Source organism: Erigeron canadensis, chromosome 8, assembly GCF_010389155.1.
Source record: "Erigeron canadensis isolate Cc75 chromosome 8, C_canadensis_v1, whole genome shotgun sequence".
Lineage (NCBI taxonomy): Eukaryota > Viridiplantae > Streptophyta > Magnoliopsida > Asterales > Asteraceae > Erigeron > Erigeron canadensis.
In genome coordinates this window covers 32,335,745-32,349,251 of record NC_057768.1, presented here as the reverse complement: position 1 = coordinate 32,349,251, position 13,507 = coordinate 32,335,745, and the positions used below count along the sequence as shown (strand labels likewise).

Genomic DNA, 13,507 nt, shown 5'->3' with positions numbered 1-13,507 from the left:
TGCAAAAAAAATGTCTTAACCTCCCTCCTGCATAATCCATGGTTAATACTCTCAAATCCATAGTAGGGATTTGATCTATAAAAATTATCTACATGATATTTTCAAATTTTAGGAACTCATTTAAACCATATTTAACTCGCTTTCGCTGAAAACACAATTTTTCCCTAATTCACACATTTATCAACATTGTTATTTAAAATAACCCCTCCCATCATTCTCGCCAAGTTCCCCCATTTTTTTACTTCAACGGTTCAAGCTGGAACACGAGATCAATTATAAGAATTTCCAAATCTTTTCATAACCTTGCAGAACTCGTTACTAGCGTGACACTTTTTCTACTTATCTCGTTTGAACAAATTCGAGCATACCTTTTTCAGTGGCTCATCACAAACCCAAAGGTCAATCCAAAATCATAATATTTGACTTTTATACCATTTGATACCAACTTAAACGTCATACAAATTCAATTACATCCGAAAAGAGGTTTTACTTTGTTTGGTATACTATACATACTAGCTAATCAACCCGGGTGACTACCCGGGCATGATTAGAAAAATATTGATAAAGCTTTCTATATATGATTATACTTAAACCAATTACAACTTATTATCTAATCTAAATCTTGTAAGTTAAAAATTGTAATAGTTACAGTCGCAAATATTGATATTAACTCATAAAGGTGGTTTAAGTTGACCAATAAAATGAAGTTCCACATATACTTAGCTTCAAAGTCTACAATAAATTCATTTGATAATCGAACTGACGAAACAATGAAGATCAGATAAAAAGATTGCAAAATCACAACTATGAAAGACCAAGTAATTCTAGTAAGGAACTTTGAATGCTGTCAAAAAATGAATAATAATAAAATAAACAACTATGAATGACCAAGCCATTCTAATAACAGATTTTAAACAAAGTTAAAAAACAAAAAATTATCAAAACAAAATTGAAAAATACATTCATAATCCAATTCATGTACATCCTAAATTTTGTGGCTATGTACCTTTAAAAGAATTATAACAAACTCAACATCTAAATTTTAAAGCATTAAAAAATGTAAAAGATTAATAAGTCGTCTTTTATTGAAGATCATATGGCAACACAACATGGAAATAAAAGCACAAATATCGATGGGTGGTTTGATGATATGCCTACTGAGAGGCAAGAGCCATGTTATTCTAATGGGTGTCTTCCAAGGACATACTTATAAAGGTACTTAACTCATCCAACTTGGTTGAACCATTTAACATTCATGCGTTATTGATGTCTTTTAGGAGGTGTTAAGCAACCACATACCTTTCTCTCTCCCTTTCCCTTTCACACACAGAGAGAAAGACATGTGGTTGTTTGACACCTCGAACTTGGGAAACCATGGCTTCCAAGTTTCCTTCCTTCTAACAAAATCATCGGCCTCCTCCTCCACCGAGAACGTGAGTAATGCATCGAGGCCACCCATATATCTCAACTCCACCTTATCAACTCCTACCCCCTAGCTTCGATTTCAGTTATAGAGCGAATCAAAATCCACGCACTTCGCAACTAACGCCCTTCCATGGAATGAAGGGAACGCCGCAACTTCTTGATCAACCACTAAGCTCCTGAACACACTATCGTCACCCTGGGCCTTTCACAATGTCAGCGAATGATTTATTCCCCTGATCTGTACCCCATCTGGTCGTTACAAACCTTCTTGGTAGAATCTGGGGATTAGATTTGAACCCGCTTTTCTTCTCTAAACCCACCGAATCAACGTTTTCCAACGCAAACTTGGCAACATTAATTTGTAGGTTATACCTTCCCAATTTCGCCTTCCTTAGGTCGAACTGCAATGCTTTCCAATCTTTGACTCCTTTGAAACTTACAAATCCGAACCTGAGGCCTTCCTTGTTTCTTTTCCTCGCTATATAGACTCCCGTTATCTCCACGAAACCTTTAAGGCAGGATTCCAGATCCCATTTCTGCAACCCTCGGGCAGATTTAAGACGAAAAACTTGATAATCTTATTGCCTTGTACCTTGATGTTGTCGTTGCTGTTCTTCCCATCTTTGTCTTTGTAGCCTTTTTGTCTTGTGACTTCTTCCCACCCAGAATCAAACGGGACAGAAGCCCATTAGCATCTTCAGCGTCGAGTCTCTTCCCACTGCTACAAATTCTATATGTACTGTTTTGTAATGGGGTCGCTTGTGCTTTGCAAGGACCAATGTGAAATCTGAATATCTTATTTTTCAAAAAAAAAACCTAAAAAAAGAAGGCATACTTATTATTAGTTACTTATTCATCTAAAAAGTATCAAACATATTTATCAAATACCAGATTTTGTGACTTCACATCCATTGGAGACAAGCATCATGTAACTGTAAATCAAAAATTTCTAACCTTGAAATATTGAACATACTTCATTGTGGCTCGTGACTGGGAAGGAGTATATAAAAATAAGTGAAGTAGTACACAATATAAAGGAAATTGCAGACAAGCTTCTGCCACACACCAAAAAAATTGCATACAAGTTAACTATAAAAAACAAAAATTGTTATTTGTAAACCAAGCCAGTTAGCAATGACGACTTGGACACCCACACAAGGATGATACTTAATCAACTTGTTAGCCTCCATGGCAGCTTGACTTGCTGTCTTTCTAGTAGGGCATACGAAAAGGACTAAAATTTTACTACTACATATATGATACATGACTGAAAAAGCAAATTCATTATTACCATTACATATATGACAAAATGAAGAATCAAAGGCTCAAAGCCCTTTATATTACACATGTGCACCAACTATTATGCTCTACTTTAGGAAGGTTTGGTATGGTATCGGTAATCGTACCAAAAACGAGAAATACTGACACCAAATATATTAAAATCCAAATCCCGATATCATACCGAATCCACTATTTTCGTACCAAGAATTTCAGTATTGTACCTGTCTGTACCCAATTTTAAGATTTAGATAACCAAAATGACACAAGAGTCGATTATGCCTTTTGTACTAACTTGATCTAAAGCCCCATGAAAATGAAAAATGACTTTGGTGAATAATCGAATGATGGTACAATAACTCTAAAATCAGTTCATAGCATATCTATATATATAAGTACTTACAACCATTAGTTCGATGATATAAACCAGCTCGAAAAATTTTTATGCATATAATTTGGAGTTTAGCTTGGAGTGATAGATTAGCAATTTGCGGCAGACTCATGTATATAACACAAACCAATTTATATGCATTCGAGGCAGCCTTCGTATACACAAACCAAAAAAGTTGATGCATTTAATTTGGAGTTCAGCCTCCAATTCATATACTCAGTCATAACACAAATTCATATGCATTTAAGCCTGCCTCCATGTATATAACAGGAAAAAAAACCCTTTAAGCAAACATTCGAGTGTATATGATAGCATGACAGTAGGGAGTGTGATACATATTTAAAAAACCCCACCATTTCGCTCATCCCTACTCTCTTTCACACAAAAGTTATTTATCAAACTTTCTTTAATGGTTGATGAGAATGTGTCTCATTGTTTAATGGCTATTGATATGAAATAAGCACATACTGAACTACTAAACTATTTAGACTACTAACAGCTAACAAACACAAACCTTTGAGAATGATATAAATTGTTGCTTCCAGCACATCAATCATCTTTCATAGTCAACATCCTTAATTTTTTTTAGGGAGTGAGGAAACCTCACATTGATCAAACCTACACTAAACTCAGTTGCATTTACTTAAAGAAAAAACACTAACTTGGCTCAACCCGAGTCTTTGGTAGTTCTAAATATAACAAAATTTATAAAATCAAGTACTTCTAACATCAAAAGTCATAACTTTCAAACTCTTTTTGTACATACAGGAGTGCTTTGCATTCATGAAGTTCTATCTTTAACATCCATGTCGAAACTACTATGGATTGTTAACAAAATTATCCAATTTTCATCTATGAAGTATGAACCATTGCATGTCAACCCTGATCCCCTTTTTTATATACGACGAAAAAAGTAAAAGTAAACTAACAGAAAACTAAAACATAATCTAGGTCACTTCATTATATATCACCAAAATGAAACTTACAATTTCAAAAAGTAGATCCAAATATTAGGGTTTCATTTTTCTTTCCACTGAAATGAACTGACACAAATAATAATAATAATAATAATAATAATAAACCAAAAAATCAATTAAATTTCAGGATATCATAACTGTAAACCTAATTCATCCATGAAAGTACATATTCGCATTGAACCTGTAATTCAACTTTCGACAAGTGTTGGCCGTCTTTGACCTTTGATAGACACAGATCCAAATCCGTATGGTGTATGGAAAACATACCCTCAATTCTGTGTGTACAACATCGATGCATACGAAAAAGGAATCATAATAACTATTTTATCTTCATAAAAGTAATTGTTTGATTTCATATTCATATAAAAAAAAGATCGTTCCAAAAAGAAATAAGAATAAAAGAAATAGAAAGAAATTATACGAAAGAACCGTAGTTGAAAAAATGTTAGAGGGGTTTTTTTGAAACACAGGGAACAACTGCCAGGTGGCAAAATTGTGAAGATAGTTTGTTTTTGGGATCCTCTTTTATTAGAAATGAAGAAGAGTACATTTTCTTTATTTAGTATATTTAGAATTCTATAATATATATTTTGTTTATGCTCAAAATATAATATCTTTTTGTTAACAAGGTCATCATATATAGTCGATCGATATATATATATATATATATGTATTAAAAATAATACCCCCTCCGTCCCATTTTAAATGTCATATTTTGACTTTTTAAGTCTTTTTCTTTAGACTTTGACCGTAAATATATTAGTTGATAGAATCTATATCAATGAAAAATATATTTAAAACTCAATCCCTTCATATATTTTATAGCACGTGTTATGAAATACAAACAAAAATATATAGAGTCAAAATTGAAGACGGAAGATTTGACAAGTCAAATTCGGATAATTAAAATGAGACGAAAAGAGTAATCTATCTACTATAGTACTATATATATATATATATAAGTAAAAGAAGATTTTGCTTACATCATTATTTATAAAAAGAAACTTAGTAGGCATTGTTAAAAAATTTCTTATAAATTTTTTCATTTTTACTAATTAAATGATTTATGACATCATTTATTAGTTAATTTTTTAATTTTTTAGTTTTTTCATTAATATAAAAGAAATTGGATATAGCTAGTTAGTATATATGCATTATTTACTAAGGTTAATTATAATACGTTTTACATACATCATACATAATTTCTTTGTTAGCTGTTCAAAGAAAAAAATTCATATTTACTAATCCAACATAAAATATGTAAAATTTTAAGAAATAGCAAGTAATTTCATTTTAAAAATATTTTAATGTTAATACTTATAAGATGTATAATATTTATTATGTACATATTTAGAATGATAAAATGACGAAAATTATTTTCTCATTAAAAATATAAAAAGTTTTATACATTTTAATTTTAATTTATGTTGTTATGCATTTGTAAAAACATGACATTTAGTATTATAGACAAAGCTGTATAACTTTTTGAAGCTTTTCTTTAAACTTTCTTATTTTTAATAAATTATCATTATACAGAGTATTATTTAAATGATTTATCATTATATTATTTTAATGAAATATTCTATAATAGATTTACAAATATTTAAATTCAATGATGAAAAAATGCTTCAATATTTTAAAAAGCAAACAATTTATGAGTTGGCTATATTAATAAATACGCAAATAAGTTACATGTTTTCTTTTTAGTCATATATTTCTGTTATTATTACATTATATGACATATAACAAACATTTTTCAATATATCAAAATAATTTTTTTTTTATTTGCCCGGGTTACTAGGGATAAAGTCCAAAATGCTAACGTATCTTTTACTTTGGACCATAATTGTACCATAAACTTTTTTTATTGCCCAAGTTTCTCAATAAACTTTCCATTTGTATTTATACCATATCGTATCTTTTCTATTAACATCAAACCTTCAAATTGTTCTGATATAGTCATATAGTCATTATACTTTCAAGTTTTGTACGAATATGATTATTAGATAAATCAAAGTTTTGATGACCATGTGAACAAATTTTGAAGGCGTATGGCTGTTTTTTAAACAAATTTTGAACGAGTTTTGATTGACCAAATTTATCAATATATCTCTTTATCTTTATCTTTACTCTTTTATAAAGCATTTTGGGTTTTTATTTATGGTATGGCTTAAAAAATTAAACATATTTGTTTTTTACCAAAAAAAAACCCTTTCAGCATATCCGTGGTTCTCAAAATGCCCCTTCACACAGTACAACACTAAATTATCATATCTACCCTTATAACAAATTGTCACTCCTAAAACAAAATCATGTCGCAACGCACGAGTATTATGCTCGTATATATATAACAAAGTCATAAATTCATTCTTAAACGAATAAGAACTCTTAGATTAATTCTATCTAAATATCTATGTGATAATTTACTAATACAGTTTTAATGGAAATTTAAAAAACCATCTATAAATAATTAGAGTTTTTTAAACATAAAAACATTTTTATACAAAAATTACATCATAAACAATAAAAATAAAAATATATTAAATTTTAGAAAAAAAGTATTTATGACATCATAGGTAAGTTAAACAAAAAAAAATTAAGCTTTATGAAAAAATGTAAAGGTGACACATAAACTATTTTTGTAAAATTTTTTTTTATTATATATAGAGATAAGATACGGAGTATAAGGTAAGATATAGTTGTTCCAAAAAAACATTACATTAGATATACATGTACAATGAATCAAATAATTAACACACGAAACATGAAATTAAATATTAGTTGTGCAAATGGCCGTACACTCATTGTTTGTCAAACATGTTTATTTGCCAGCCAAACCCCTTTTTCTGCTTTCTTTCCTTTCAAATATTCTATTTTTTTGCCTCTAGAAAACAATGTAATGACAGTTCACACATAACCTTTTCTCCCAATATTTCCCAACAAAACGAAAGTTCCTTCCAAGGCATATATGATCAGATTCTTATATAAACGATCATCATATCAAGTATCACCACATTCATCACAATGGTAGTAAGTGAAGAACAAATCTGCATACTCTTAGACACATATTGGTACAAACACCAAATTCTCACAAGCAATACACCACCGGTTTCGGTTTTTGATAATGCTAAAGGAAAACCAAGAGATGAAATCATTTCTTTAAAGATGATGAATTGTAGAAATGAAGTCGAGATGAAAGGTCTACTTAGATTTTGGGCTCATTCTGTTGCTTCTTCCGTCTCTTAATTAAGTCGTTCTTTAGTTGTTCTCCCTCGACATCTTCTGATTTTCATCCATTTTTTAGGCTGAAAAGTTGGATTCCAAATTTTTTATTTATATTTAATATCTAAATACTGTAGTACATACTAAAAGAATGAGATATACTCGTAGTGGTTATAAATTTATTACGTGTGTTTGTGTGTGTGAATGTAATTAAACAATTTATGAATTTGTTACGGTTAAACATCGCATGTTTGCAAAGTATGTTATAATGATTGTATATTATGGCACTTTTATCATTTTATATGCTAACTTTTTCATTTCCTATTGTATACGAATGGATAGGTGTCAAGAACATATATCTATAATTTATACTACAATATATTTTTTCATTTTTTTCAATTAAGTTGTTAATAACCTTGAAATGTTCATAATGCATGAACTTAATTTAAAAAACACCTTTTAACTCTTATATAACTACATTGTTTCTCTTACATCAATTAATTTTTACATTAAAAAGAACATCGTCACCAACACCACCGCCGCCACCCGTCACCGTCATCACCGCTGCCGCCATTAAAATGCCGGAATGCACAAGCATATGACTATTATTATATAAAACATTTTCTTCTTATTTTTTTTCTTAAAAAATAATTTGATATACTTAAAATATCTCTCACCGTGATCATTATTAAAAACATCTTCACTTAATATACATATAATATTCGTATTAATTTATTAATTATATTCAGGTCCCAACTCCATTTACAAGAAGGACCCATTTCAAAAAAAAATTGTATTCGAAATCATTTTACTTACACCGGGTATTTGTATCTAAATAAGTCAAATCAATTTCATTCTCTGTACTTCAAAGGTCCACCTATTTGTTTATCCCGATACAAATGAGGATAGGTACGTCAACAAAGCAAGAGCGGCGAAAAAAAATCAAAGAGAGAATAACTATAAGCAAAGTTTAGTCGGGGAAAACACATTTGTTTTTCATTTTCAAGTAAAATAAAAAAATGAGATCAAATCATAGTTTTTTTAAAATATTCTTGAAAAATACAAAAAACACTGTTAGTTTGAAAAATATTCTTTTTATTGTTTTTCATTTTCTACATTTTAAAAATTTCAAATTTTATTAACTTCCCTCTACGTCTCCGTTGCTGTCCCTGTCACCCCACCCTCTAATTAACCAAGTATAATAGAACGTGTTTTATAATATAAAAAAGTAAAATAATATTTTCTAGTTCTGAACATGTTTCAAAAATTTTTATTTCTTTTTAAGAGATGAAAAACTATTTTTAATTTAAATAAAAATATAAATGAAAACTAAAAACACATTTTTTAGAATTAAACCGCCTAAATATTCTCTACAAATCATCGTCCTAATTGTATGTTGAGCTTTTGTAAATGAAGTTAGCTCAACTGGCAGAATTACCTGCAACGGCTTATGGTCTACATCTCGTAGTCTAAAGTACGTACAGGACTTCACTATTATATGGTGAGGTGTTCCTCACTGACTAACTGTTAAAAAAAAAAAATTGTATTGAGCTTCTCATATATCGAGGTGGACCATGCCAAATAATCTATTTGCTTAATTATGTCTCAAACTCTCGATCCCATAATCAATCATGATCATCATTCTTGTAATCTTTCTAAAATTTTAATATATCATTTGCTTTTGAATTATGACAGCCCTCAACTTAAATGAAATCCGTAAAATAAGTCAAACATATTCTTTCTATTTTTGTTTTTGGAAATTTTATGGTTATATGCATAAGAGATCTTGAATATTATGTTAAATCCTAGCTAAATCTTTTCCGTTTTTAAAAATAATGTTTTTTAAATTCATGTATTTTCAATTTCTATTTTAGCAAAAGATATTTAAGGTAAAGATTTAATGTGTTCATAATTATCATCAACAAAATATCTTTTAATTAATTAGGTGCTCATGCATATCTTCTCATACATCGTCCTATATAAATGATAAAGGTTGGATTGATCATATGTCACCAAAATTCTACATCTCCCATCTTCTTAGCACTATATATTCACAATTGACGGAAGCAATTTATGCATAATATCTCCTTGGTATACTCAAATTCATTACACTATCATTCATATCTTACATTCTTACATATGTTTTGTCTTGCTGATCTTATTACTTAATTTGTTTGTTTGACTACACCATTCAAATGTCATCAGATTTGTTTAATTATCTCTTTGTTGTTTTTTACAGGGTCACAAGATTTAAGCCCCCATTGAGCACAAAAAATGGTCAAACCGATTGAGTTGACAGGTACGATCACTAAACCTATCTGTTTGTTATTATCTCAACATCTGAATGATTATGTTCAACCAACTTGTTTACAGTTTGCGCATTCATGCTTGATTTAGCCTGCATACATTTCAATGGAAGGAAAATAAAACACGATAAATAAGCATTATGAAGTCTAACAAAAAAAGAAAAACACACAACTAGCACATAGAAGTTTCGAGTGAATCTCTTTCTATGTCATATCGCTAAATCAGCCTAGATTCCAAACCATACTACTGTAACCCATAAAAGAGACACATTGAGTCTTGATTAATTACATGTTTTCCCTCTGCAAGATTCTTATAGAAGTGCAATTTTTTTTTAATCAATTTACTTATTTCCTCTTCCAAATATTAGACACGTAACTTTGCCTTCTCAGCCCTGTTATATTTGTCGTCTCCAAAGCCATTAAATCTTGTCTGTCACTTTTTCTAACGAACACTCCTTCTTTAGCAACTTCGTAGACTGATTTTCCAAATTCGCATATTGCATTGCCGATTTCTGATTATCGTCAACCAACTTCTTTATAGCTTGTGCACAAAGTGTAAACAAGTTTGTTGAAGATAATCAGAATTTGGCAATGGAATATGTTAATTTCAAAAATCAGTCTAAAGCGTTGTCGGAGATGGAGTGTTGGTTATATAAGAGTGATAGACAATCTTTGTTGGGCTTTGGAGATGTGGAATATAACAGGGTTGAGGAGGCAGTATTACGTGAGATCTGGAAGAGGGAATAAGTAAATTGATGAAAGAATGGCACTTATATAAGAATTATGCAGAGGAACAATACGGCATTAATGATGACCAAACGTGTCTCTTTAATATAAGGTAATTTAGAAACATGACAGAGAAAAAGAGTCACTATGAAATTATATGTTCTACTTGTTTGCTTTTTTGCTGTTTTTATGATGCTTTTTTATTGTGTATTACTTTTCTTCCATTGAAATGTATCTGAGTGGAGTAGGAATGCACATACTGTAAACAAGTTGGTTGAAGAAAATCAATGGAATCTGTTAATATGGAAAATTAGTCTAAGGAGTTGTTGAAGGAGTGTTTGTTGTATGAGAGTGATAGACAAGTTTTAATGGCTTTGGAGATGAGGAATCAAGTAAAATGACGAAAGAATTGCGTTTATACTAGAATCATGCATAGGGACAACCGGTAATTAATCAAGACTGAACGGGTCTCTTTTCTAGGTTGGAGCAGTTTTGTTTTGAAAGTAGGTTAATTTAGCAACATGACATAAAAAAAAGATTCAATAGGAACTTCTATGTTCTAGTGGTTTGGTTTTTTTGTTGTTTTCATGATGCTTTCTTCCATTGAAATGTATGTAGGCCGATTTGAGCATAAATGCACAAACCCTAAAAAAGTTGGTTGAACAGAACAAAAGGTTGGCAATGAAAAATGCTAATTTGGAAAATCAGTCTAAGGAGTTGTTAAAGAAGTAGTGTTTGAGAGTGATAGATAATCTTTGATGGGCTTTAGATACGAGGATCATGACAGGTCTGAGAAGGCAGAGTTACGTGTCCAAGATTTGGAAAAATTGATTATAGAATTGCACTTTTATAAGAATCATGCAAAGGGCCAACAGGTAACTAATCAAGACTGACGTTTCTTTTATCTAGGTTGAAGCAGGTTCATTTAGCAATATGACATTGTTTTTCTTTTTTTGGTTGCTTACTTACTGTGTTTTACTTTTCTTCAATTGAAATATATGTAGGCTGAGTCAAACATAAATGCACAAATGTTGAAGGAGAGAAGTTGAAACGAGTGTTCAAGTGTTATATTAGTTACCTGTTGGCCACTTATTTAAGATGTCAAAGGATTTTATGAAATGGGAGAGGGAAACCGGTAGAAGTGGAGCATCGAATGGCAGTGGGGGCTATTATTCGGAGCATGGAAGGTATTTTTAGTTTTTACCACTTTTTACCCATTTATTAAGCTGCTAATTGTCATTTGTTTATAAGTTGATCATAAGTTTGACTTTTTTCTTCTTAAAGCCAATGAATGTCCACAGCTTGTACATATACCTGACACTTGACAAACTTTATTGCTCAGTTGTAGTCTTACATGATGAGCTTAACTGTTTGAGCTTCATCATGGTTGCCTACTTTCCTTCATAGCCCTTCTTGCCAAAGAGTTGAAATATGCCTTAACTTGTGGAACTGGATTTGCTTTTGTGAGTTCATGCTTGGTTTTAAAAATCACGCTTAGCTTAAGGCACACTAAGGCAAAATCCCACCGTTTTTGCACCTTTGGCACTTGGAAATGGACCTTGTCACTTTGGTGCACCTCACCATATTTATATCCATGGTGCACGCTAACATAAACTATCTTATATAGTTAAATGCTTATATGATTGGACCCCTTACCCACTAGGTCACCTTGAAGATAGTTACATAAAAGGCTCCGCGTGTTTGATGAAATATCTAAGTTGGTCACCTGGTTTGGTGTTTATGTTTAATGACCCACACACCCATATCAAAGTGCAGGGACCTCAATGTTCGTTCACTCTTATCTTAGTGTCAACTCGAGGTAAAGTGTGTGACAAACAGGTTGTCTAGGCTCATGGAATTTTGGCCCAGGAAGTGTTAGAGTGGCATGCCACCTCTATTATTGGGTGATGTTTTACACATTGAGTACAATCATAACGATTTTGTTAACCCTTTAAGGTTTCTTGAAAAAGCTTGGTGATTGCTTGTTTAAAAACAGCCCGACTTATCTAATTATAGTTGCACACAAACAGCTTAACAGTGCCTTAACCAGATAGAGGGCACCATGCTTGGTTCATGATTAATATTTAATTTCTTGTTTTTTACGCTGGATCCTGCAAGTTATCTGGCCACAAGGCCTGGTGACTAAGAGTTATTCAATTTTAAAGCCTTTGGGTCAATCAGTGAGGGTGCAACAGTATGACTACATCTTGGCAAGTGATCTCACAACCTGACCAGTATTCTTGTAGCATGATCACGCTGGTGTGCCTAATGGGACCCAATGGTACCTTGTCTAAAGTCCCCAATACATGTTTTGAAGGGCCGCATGACTGATGGCTGGTTCAAAGGCTTGGTGTCTGACTAAGGACCGGGTCTAGTCAGATAGCTTATGTTAATTTTAACAAAGAGTATTTGCATTTTCGTAATAGAGATTGCCTTCAGCCTTCAAGACTGGAGCATTTCTCACCAGGAGTTTCTATTTGCATTTTCGTTCAATTGCAGTAGCAATATTAGTTTAATAGCTTTTCATTCTTTTTGCATATCTTCTTGTCATCAGTACTGTTGCAAAAATTACTATTCTTCTTCATTGTGCCTTTTCAAGGAGGACCTGTTTCCATGATGTTTTTGGAATTTTTTTCTTTAATTTTACAAGTTGCACTGTTAGAGATGGCTAATCATTTCAGTGGTGTCCGAATATTGAAATAATGTCCAATATTCCATTACTATAAATCCTAAACTGTCTTTTGTGTTTCCTTAATTATGACAGGAAATTGCTGATATTATTTATGGACAATTTAACACGATGAATGAATGATGTTTGGAGAAGAGGCTCATGGCCAGTGAGATGAAGTATTGAGTTTTTACACCTACAGATAATAATAAAGAACAATTTAGTGCATAGATGTAAAAATAAACTATATATAGTGCATAGATGACAGGATATAGTGTTACGCTTTAAGTCACAGATGACAATGAGTTTTAGTTCTACTAATTTGTTGTTTTCGTAACCACCTTGTATATAGCAGTGCATTAATCATAAAAATGATGTACTCCGTACATTATAGCTGCATTTTATTCAAGTTCAGATAATCACATTTGTTGTTGTTTTGAGTCATTTCTATGCTTCATGTTTTCCAGATATTTATGATATGCTCAAAACTTGGATTGATTTTTGCCATTATAGC

At 31.3% G+C, this 13,507-nt stretch overlaps 1 long non-coding RNA gene across 1 annotated transcript; it reads left to right on the top strand.

The window, feature by feature from the left end:
* Window positions 1–11,123: 11,123 nt before the first annotated feature.
* On the top strand, window positions 11,124–13,382 carry LOC122609752. Its single transcript, XR_006325387.1, has 3 exons — window positions 11,124–11,200; window positions 11,330–11,512; window positions 13,090–13,382. It is a non-coding gene; the product is annotated as an uncharacterized LOC122609752 (long non-coding RNA).
* The last annotated feature ends 125 nt before the right edge of the window (window positions 13,383–13,507 follow it).